The sequence below is a fragment of the Toxotes jaculatrix genome, chromosome 10 (genome assembly GCF_017976425.1).
Source record: "Toxotes jaculatrix isolate fToxJac2 chromosome 10, fToxJac2.pri, whole genome shotgun sequence".
Taxonomy (NCBI): Eukaryota; Metazoa; Chordata; class Actinopteri; family Toxotidae; genus Toxotes; species Toxotes jaculatrix.
The window spans coordinates 26,027,905-26,037,558 of NC_054403.1; positions in this window are offsets into that span (position 1 = coordinate 26,027,905).

The window sequence follows — 9,654 nt, forward strand, 5'->3', positions numbered from 1 at the left end:
GCCTTACTATACTATGACGTTTTTTATGACATTTTGAGGTCGAAAAAATTTTTGACTTTTTTTGCCCGAAAAAAAACGCCTTACTATACTATGACGTTTTTCATGACATTTTGAGGTCGAAAAAAAATTTGACTTTTTTTGCCCGAAAAAAACGCCTTACTATACTATGACGTTTTTTATGACTTTTGGAGGTCGAAAAAAATTTTGACTTTTTTTGGCCGATTTTGACGCCTTACTATACTATGACGTTTTTTATGACTTTTGGAGGTCGAAAAAAATTTTGACTTTTTTTAGCCGATTTTGACGCCTTACTATACTATGACGTTTTTTATGACTTCTGGAGGTCGAAAAAAATTTTGACTTTTTTTAGCCGATTTTGACGCCTTACTATACTATGACGTTTTTTATGACTTTTGGAGGTCGAAAAAAATTTTGACTTTTTTTGTCCGATTTTGACGCCTTACTATACAATGACGTTTTTTATGACTTTTGGAGGTCTAAAAAAATTTTGACTTTTTTTGTCCGATTTTGACGCCTTACTATACTATGACGTTTTTTATGACATTTTGAGGTCTAAAAAAATTTTGACTTTTTTTACCCGAAAAAAAACGCCTTACTATACTATGACGTTTTTCATGACATTTTGAGGTCGAAAAAAATTTTGACTTTTTTTGTCCGATTTTGACGCCTTAGTATACTATGACATTTTTTATGACATTTTGAGGTCGAAAAAAATTTTGACTTTTTTTACCCGAAAAAAACGCCTTACTATACTATGACGTTTTTCATGACATTTTGAGGTCGAAAAAAATTTTGACTTTTTTTGTCCGATTTTGACGCCTTACTATACTATGACGTTTTTTATGACATTTTGAGGTCGAAAAAAAATTTGACGTTTTTTGCCCGAAAAAAACGCCGTACTATACTATGACGTTTTTTATGACTTTTGGAGGTTGAAAAAAATTTTGACTTTTTTTGTCCGAAAAAACGCCTTACTATACTATGACGTTTTTTTATGACATTTTGAGGTCGAAAAAAATTTTGACTTTTTTTGGCCGAAAAAAACGCCTTACTATACTATGACATTTTTTATGACTTTTGGAGGTCGAAAAAAATTTTGACTTTTTTTGTCCGATTTTGACGCCTTACTATACTATGATGTTTTTTATGACTTTTGGAGGTCGAAAAAAATTTTGACTTTTTTTGTCCAATTTTGACGCCTTACTATACTATGACGTTTTTTATGACATTTTGAGGTCGAAAAAAATTTTGACTTTTTTTGGCCGAAAAAAACGCCTTACTATACTATGACGTTTTTTATGACTTTTGGAGGTCGAAAAAAATTTTGACTTTTTTTGCCCGAAAAAAACGCCTTACTATACTATGACGTTTTTTATGACTTTTGGAGGTCGAAAAAAATTTTGACTTTTTTTGTCCAATTTTGACGCCTTACTATACTATGACGTTTTTTATGACATTTTGAGGTCGAAAAAAATTTTGACTTTTTTTGGCCGAAAAAAACGCCTTACTATACTATGACGTTTTTTATGACTTTTGGAGGTCGAAAAAAATTTTGACTTTTTTTGTCCGATTTTGACGCCTTACTATACTATGACGTTTTTTATGACATTTTGAGGTCGAAAAAAATTTTGACTTTTTTTGTCCGATTTTGACGCCTTACTATACTATGACATTTTTTATGACATTTTGAGGTCGAAAAAAATTTTGACTTTTTTTACCCGAAAAAAACGCCTTACTATACTATGACGTTTTTCATGACATTTTGAGGTCGAAAAAAATTTTGACTTTTTTTGTCCGATTTTGACGCCTTACTATACTATGACGTTTTTTATGACATTTTGAGGTCGAAAAAAAATTGACGTTTTTTGCCCGAGAAAAACGCCGTACTATACTATGACGTTTTTTATGACTTTTGGAGGTTGAAAAAAATTTTGACTTTTTTTGTCCGAAAAAACGCCTTACTATACTATGACATTTTTTATGACTTTTGGAGGTCGAAAAAAATTTTGACTTTTTTTGTCCGATTTTGACGCCTTACTATACTATGATGTTTTTTATGACTTTTGGAGGTCGAAAAAAATTTTGACTTTTTTTGTCCAATTTTGACGCCTTACTATACTATGACGTTTTTTATGACATTTTGAGGTCGAAAAAAATTTTGACTTTTTTTGGCCGAAAAAAACGCCTTACTATACTATGACGTTTTTTATGACTTTTGGAGGTCGAAAAAAATTTTGACTTTTTTTGCCCAAAAAAAACGCCTTACTATACTATGACGTTTTTTATGACTTTTGGAGGTCGAAAAAAATTTTGACTTTTTTTGTCCAATTTTGACGCCTTACTATACTATGACGTTTTTTATGACATTTTGAGGTCGAAAAAAATTTTGACTTTTTTTGGCCGAAAAAAACGCCTTACTATACTATGACGTTTTTTATGACTTTTGGAGGTCGAAAAAAATTTTGACTTTTTTTGTCCGATTTTGACACCTTACTATACTATGACGTTTTTTATGACTTTTGGAGGTCGAAAAAAATTTTGACTTTTTTTGCCCGAAAAAAACGCCTTACTATACTATGACGTTTTTCATGACATTTTGAGGTCGAAAAAAAATTTGACTTTTTCTGGCCGAAAAAAACGCCTTACTATACTACGACGTTTTTTATGACATTTTGAGGTCGAAAAAAATTTTGACTTTTTTTGTCCGAAAAAAACGCCTTACTATACTATGACGTTTTTTATGACTTTTGGAGGTCGAAAAAAATTTTGACTTTTTTTGTCCGATTTTGACGCCTTACTATACTATGACGTTTTTTATGACATTTTGAGGTCGAAAAAAATTTTGACTTTTTTTGGCCGAAAAAAACGCCTTACTATACTATGCCGTTTTTTATGACATTTTGAGGTCGAAAAAAATTTTGACTTTTTTTGTCCGAAAAAAACGCCTTACTATACTATGATGTTTTTTATGACATTTTGAGGTCGAAAAAAATTTTGACTTTTTTTGCCCGAAAAAAACGCCTTACTATACTATGCCGTTTTTTATGACATTTTGAGGTCGAAAAAAATTTTGACTTTTTTTGTCCAATTTTGACGCCTTACTATACTATGACGTTTTTTATGACATTTTGAGGTCGAAAAAAATTTTGACTTTTTTTGGCCGAAAAAAACGCCTTACTATACTATGACGTTTTTTATGACTTTTGGAGGTCGAAAAAAATTTTGACTTTTTTTGTCCGATTTTGACACCTTACTATACTATGACGTTTTTTATGACATTTTGAGGTCGAAAAAAATTTTGACTTTTTTTGGCCGAAAAAAACGCCTTACTATACTATGACGTTTTTTATGACTTTTGGAGGTCGAAAAAAATTTTGACTTTTTTTGCCCGAAAAAAACGCCTTACTATACTATGACGTTTTTCATGACATTTTGAGGTCGAAAAAAAATTTGACTTTTTCTGGCCGAAAAAAAACGCCTTACTATACTACGACGTTTTTTATGACATTTTGAGGTCGAAAAAAATTTTGACTTTTTTTGTCCGAAAAAAACGCCTTACTATACTATGACGTTTTTTATGACTTTTGGAGGTCGAAAAAAATTTTGACTTTTTTTGTCCAATTTTGACGCCTTACTATACTATGACGTTTTTTATGACATTTTGAGGTCGAAAAAAATTTTGACTTTTTTTGGCCGAAAAAAACGCCTTACTATACTATGACGTTTTTTATGACTTTTTGAGGTCGAAAAAAATTTTGACTTTTTTTGTCCGAAAATAACGCCTTACTATACTATGACGTTTTTCATGACATTTTGAGGTCGAAAAAAATTTTGACTTTTTTTGCCCGAAAAAAACGCCTTACTATACTATGACATTTTTTATGACTTTTGGAGGTCGAAAAAAATTTTGACTTTTTTTGCCCGAAAAAAACGCCTTACTATACTATGCCGTTTTTTATGACATTTTGAGGTCGAAAAAAATTTTGACTTTTTTTGCCCGAAAAAAACGCCTTACTATACTATGCCGTTTTTTATGACATTTTGAGGTCGAAAAAAATTTTGACTTTTTTTGTCCGAAAAAAACGCCTTACTATACTATGATGTTTTTTATGACATTTTGAGGTCGAAAAAAATTTTGACTTTTTTTGCCCGAAAAAAACGCCTTACTATACTATGCCGTTTTTTATGACATTTTGAGGTCGAAAAAAATTTTGACTTTTTTTGCCCGAAAAAAACGCCTTACTATACTATGACGTTTTTTATGACATTTTGAGGTCGAAAAAATTTTTGACTTTTTTTGCCCGAAAAAAAACGCCTTACTATACTATGACGTTTTTCATGACATTTTGAGGTCGAAAAAAAATTTGACTTTTTTTGCCCGAAAAAAACGCCTTACTATACTATGACGTTTTTTATGACTTTTGGAGGTCTAAAAAAATTTTGACTTTTTTTTGGCCGATTTTGACGCCTTACTATACTATGACGTTTTTTATGACTTTTGGAGGTCGAAAAAAATTTTGACTTTTTTTGGCCGATTTTGACGGCTTACTATACTATGACGTTTTTTATGACTTTTGGAGGTCGAAAAAAATTTTGACTTTTTTTGTCCGATTTTGACGCCTTACTATACAATGACGTTTTTTATGACTTTTGGAGGTCTAAAAAAATTTTGACTTTTTTTGGCCGATTTTGACGCCTTACTATACTATGACGTTTTTTATGACATTTTGAGGTCGAAAAAAATTTTGACTTTTTTTACCCGAAAAAAAACGCCTTACTATACTATGACGTTTTTCATGACATTTTGAGGTCGAAAAAATTTTTGACTTTTTTTGTCCGATTTTGACGCCTTACTATACTATGACATTTTTTATGACATTTTGAGGTCGAAAAAAATTTTGACTTTTTTACCCGAAAAAAACGCCTTACTATACTATGACGTTTTTCATGACATTTTGAGGTCGAAAAAATTTTTGACTTTTTTTGTCCGATTTTGACGCCTTACTATACTATGACGTTTTTTATGACATTTTGAGGTCGAAAAAAAATTTGACGTTTTTTGCCCGAAAAAAACGCCGTACTATACTATGACGTTTTTTATGACTTTTGGAGGTTGAAAAAAATTTTGACTTTTTTTGTCCGAAAAAACGCCTTACTATACTATGACGTTTTTTTATGACATTTTGAGGTCGAAAAAAATTTTGACTTTTTTTGGCCGAAAAAAACGCCTTACTATACTATGACATTTTTTATGACTTTTGGAGGTCGAAAAAATTTTTGACTTTTTTTGTCCAATTTTGACGCCTTACTATACTATGACGTTTTTTATGACATTTTGAGGTCGAAAAAAATTTTGACTTTTTTTGGCCAAAAAAAACGCCTTACTATACTATGACGTTTTTTATGACTTTTGGAGGTCGAAAAAAATTTTGACTTTTTTTGCCCGAAAAAAACGCCTTACTATACTATGACGTTTTTTATGACTTTTGGAGGTCGAAAAAAATTTTGACTTTTTTTGTCCAATTTTGACGCCTTACTATACTATGACGTTTTTTATGACATTTTGAGGTCGAAAAAAATTTTGACTTTTTTTGGCCGAAAAAAACGCCTTACTATACTATGACGTTTTTTATGACTTTTGGAGGTCGAAAAAAATTTTGACTTTTTTTGTCCGATTTTGACGCCTTACTATACTATGACGTTTTTTATGACATTTTGAGGTCGAAAAAAATTTTGACTTTTTTTGTCCGATTTTGACGCCTTACTATACTATGACATTTTTTATGACATTTTGAGGTCGAAAAAAATTTTGACTTTTTTTACCCGAAAAAAACGCCTTACTATACTATGACGTTTTTCATGACATTTTGAGGTCGAAAAAAATTTTGACTTTTTTTGTCCGATTTTGACGCCTTACTATACTATGACGTTTTTTATGACATTTTGAGGTCGAAAAAAAATTTGACGTTTTTTGCCCGAAAAAAACGCCGTACTATACTATGACGTTTTTTATGACTTTTGGAGGTTGAAAAAAATTTTGACTTTTTTTGTCCGAAAAAACGCCTTACTATACTATGACGTTTTTTTATGACATTTTGAGGTCGAAAAAAATTTTGACTTTTTTTGGCCGAAAAAAACGCCTTACTATACTATGACATTTTTTATGACTTTTGGAGGTCGAAAAAAATTTTGACTTTTTTTGTCCGATTTTGACGCCTTACTATACTATGATGTTTTTTATGACTTTTGGAGGTCGAAAAAAATTTTGACTTTTTTTGTCCGATTTTGACGCCTTACTATACTATGACGTTTTTTATGACATTTTGAGGTCGAAAAAAATTTTGACTTTTTTTGGCCGAAAAAAACGCCTTACTATACTATGACGTTTTTTATGACTTTTGGAGGTCGAAAAAAATTTGGACTTTTTTTGCCCAAAAAAAACGCCTTACTATACTATGACGTTTTTTATGACTTTTGGAGGTCGAAAAAAATTTTGACTTTTTTTGTCCAATTTTGACGCCTTACTATACTATGACGTTTTTTATGACATTTTGAGGTCGAAAAAAATTTTGACTTTTTTTGTCCGATTTTGACGCCTTACTATACTATGACGTTTTTTATGACTTTTGGAGGTCGAAAAAAATTTTGACTTTTTTTGTCCAATTTTGACGCCTTACTATAGTATGACGTTTTTTATGACATTTTGAGGTCGAAAAAAATTTTGACTTTTTTTGTCCGAAAAAAACGCCTTACTATACTATGACGTTTTTTATGACTTTTGGAGGTCGAAAAAAATTTTGACTTTTTTTGCCCGAAAAAAACGCCTTACTATACTATGACGTTTTTATGACTTTTGGAGGTCGAAAAAAAGTTTGACTTTTTTTGTCCGATTTTGACGCCTTACTATACTATGACGTTTTTTATGACTTTTGGAGGTCGAAAAAAATTTTGACTTTTTTTGTCCAATTTTGACGCCTTACTATACTATGACGTTTTTTATGACATTTTGAGGTCGAAAAAAATTTTGACTTTTTTTGGCCGAAAAAAACGCCTTACTATACTATGACGTTTTTTATGACTTTTTGAGGTCGAAAAAAATTTTGACTTTTTTTGTCCGAAAAAAACGCCTTACTATACTATGACGTTTTTTATGACTTTTGGAGGTCGAAAAAAATTTTGACTTTTTTTGCCCGAAAAAAACGCCTTACTATACTATGACGTTTTTTATGACTTTTGGAGGTCGAAAAAAATTTTGACTTTTTTTGTCCGAAAAAAAAGCCTTACTATACTATGACGTTTTTTATGACATTTTGAGGTCGAAAAAAATTTTGACTTTTTTTGTCCGATTTTGACGCCTTACTATACTATGACGTTTTTTATGACTTTTGGAGGTCGAAAAAAATTTTGACTTTTTTTGTCCAATTTTGACGCCTTACTATAGTATGACGTTTTTTATGACATTTTGAGGTCGAAAAAAATTTTGACTTTTTTTGGCCGAAAAAAACGCCTTACTATACTATGACGTTTTTTATGACTTTTGGAGGTCGAAAAAAATTTTGACTTTTTTTGTCCGAAAAAAACGCCTTACTATACTATGACGTTTTTTTATGACTTTTGGAGGTCGAAAAAAATTTGGACTTTTTTTGTCCGATTTTGACGCCTTACTATACTATGACGTTTTTTATGACTTTTGGAGGTCGAAAAAAATTTTGACTTTTTTTGTCCGATTTTGACGCCTTACTATACAATGACGTTTTTTATGACTTTTGGAGGTCGAAAAAAATTTTGACTTTTTTTGTCCGATTTTGACGCCTTACTATACTATGACGTTTTTTATGACATTTTGAGGTCGAAAAAAATTTTGACTTTTTTGTCCGAAAAAAACGCCTTACTATACTATGACGTTTTTTATGACTTTTGGAGGTCGAAAAAAATTTTGACTTTTTTTGCCCAAAAAAAACGCCTTACTATACTATGACGTTTTTTATGACTTTTGGAGGTCGAAAAAATTTTTGACTTTTTTTGTCCAATTTTGACGCCTTACTATACTATGACGTTTTTTATGACATTTTGAGGTCGAAAAAAATTTTGACTTTTTTTGGCCGAAAAAAACGCCTTACTATACTATGACGTTTTTTATGACTTTTGGAGGTCGAAAAAAATTTTGACTTTTTTTGTCCGATTTTGACGCCTTACTATACTATGACGTTTTTCATGACATTTTGAGGTCGAAAAAAATTTTGACTTTTTTTGTCCGATTTTGACGCCTTACTATACTATGACGTTTTTTATGACTTTTGGAGGTCGAAAAAAATTTTGACTTTTTTTGTCCAATTTTGACGCCTTACTATAGTATGACGTTTTTTATGACATTTTGAGGTCGAAAAAAATTTTGACTTTTTTTGGCCGAAAAAAACGCCTTACTATACTATGACGTTTTTTATGACTTTTGGAGGTCGAAAAAAATTTTGACTTTTTTTGCCCGAAAAAAACGCCTTACTATACTATGACGTTTTTCATGACATTTTGAGGTCGAAAAAAAATTTGACTTTTTCTGGCCGAAAAAAACGCCTTACTATACTATGACGTTTTTTATGACATTTTGAGGTCGAAAAAAATTTTGACTTTTTTTGTCCGAAAAAAACGCCTTACTATACTATGACGTTTTTTATGACTTTTGGAGGTCGAAAAAAATTTTGACTTTTTTTGTCCAATTTTGACGCCTTACTATACTATGACGTTTTTTATGACATTTTGAGGTCGAAAAAAATTTTGACTTTTTTTGGCCGAAAAAAACGCCTTACTATACTATGACGTTTTTTATGACTTTTTGAGGTCGAAAAAAATTTTGACTTTTTTTGTCCGAAAAAAACGCCTTACTATACTATGACGTTTTTTATGACTTTTGGAGGTCGAAAAAAATTTTGACTTTTTTTGCCCGAAAAAAACGCCTTACTATACTATGACGTTTTTTATGACTTTTGGAGGTCGAAAAAAATTTTGACTTTTTTTGTCCGAAAAAAAAGCCTTACTATACTATGACGTTTTTTATGACATTTTGAGGTCGAAAAAAATTTTGACTTTTTTTGTCCGATTTTGACGCCTTACTATACTATGACGTTTTTTATGACTTTTGGAGGTCGAAAAAAATTTTGACTTTTTTTGTCCAATTTTGACGCCTTACTATAGTATGACGTTTTTTATGACATTTTGAGGTCGAAAAAAATTTTGACTTTTTTTGGCCGAAAAAAACGCCTTACTATACTATGACGTTTTTTATGACTTTTGGAGGTCGAAAAAAATTTTGACTTTTTTTGTCCGAAAAAAACGCCTTACTATACTATGACGTTTTTTTATGACTTTTGGAGGTCGAAAAAAATTTTGACTTTTTTTGTCCGATTTTGACGCCTTACTATACTATGACGTTTTTTATGACTTTTGGAGGTCGAAAAAAATTTTGACTTTTTTTGTCCGATTTTGACGCCTTACTATACAATGACGTTTTTTATGACTTTTGGAGGTCTAAAAAAATTTTGACTTTTTTTGTCCGATTTTGACGCCTTACTATACTATGACATTTTTTATGACATTTTGAGGTCGAAAAAAATTTTGACTTTTTTTACCTGAAAAAAA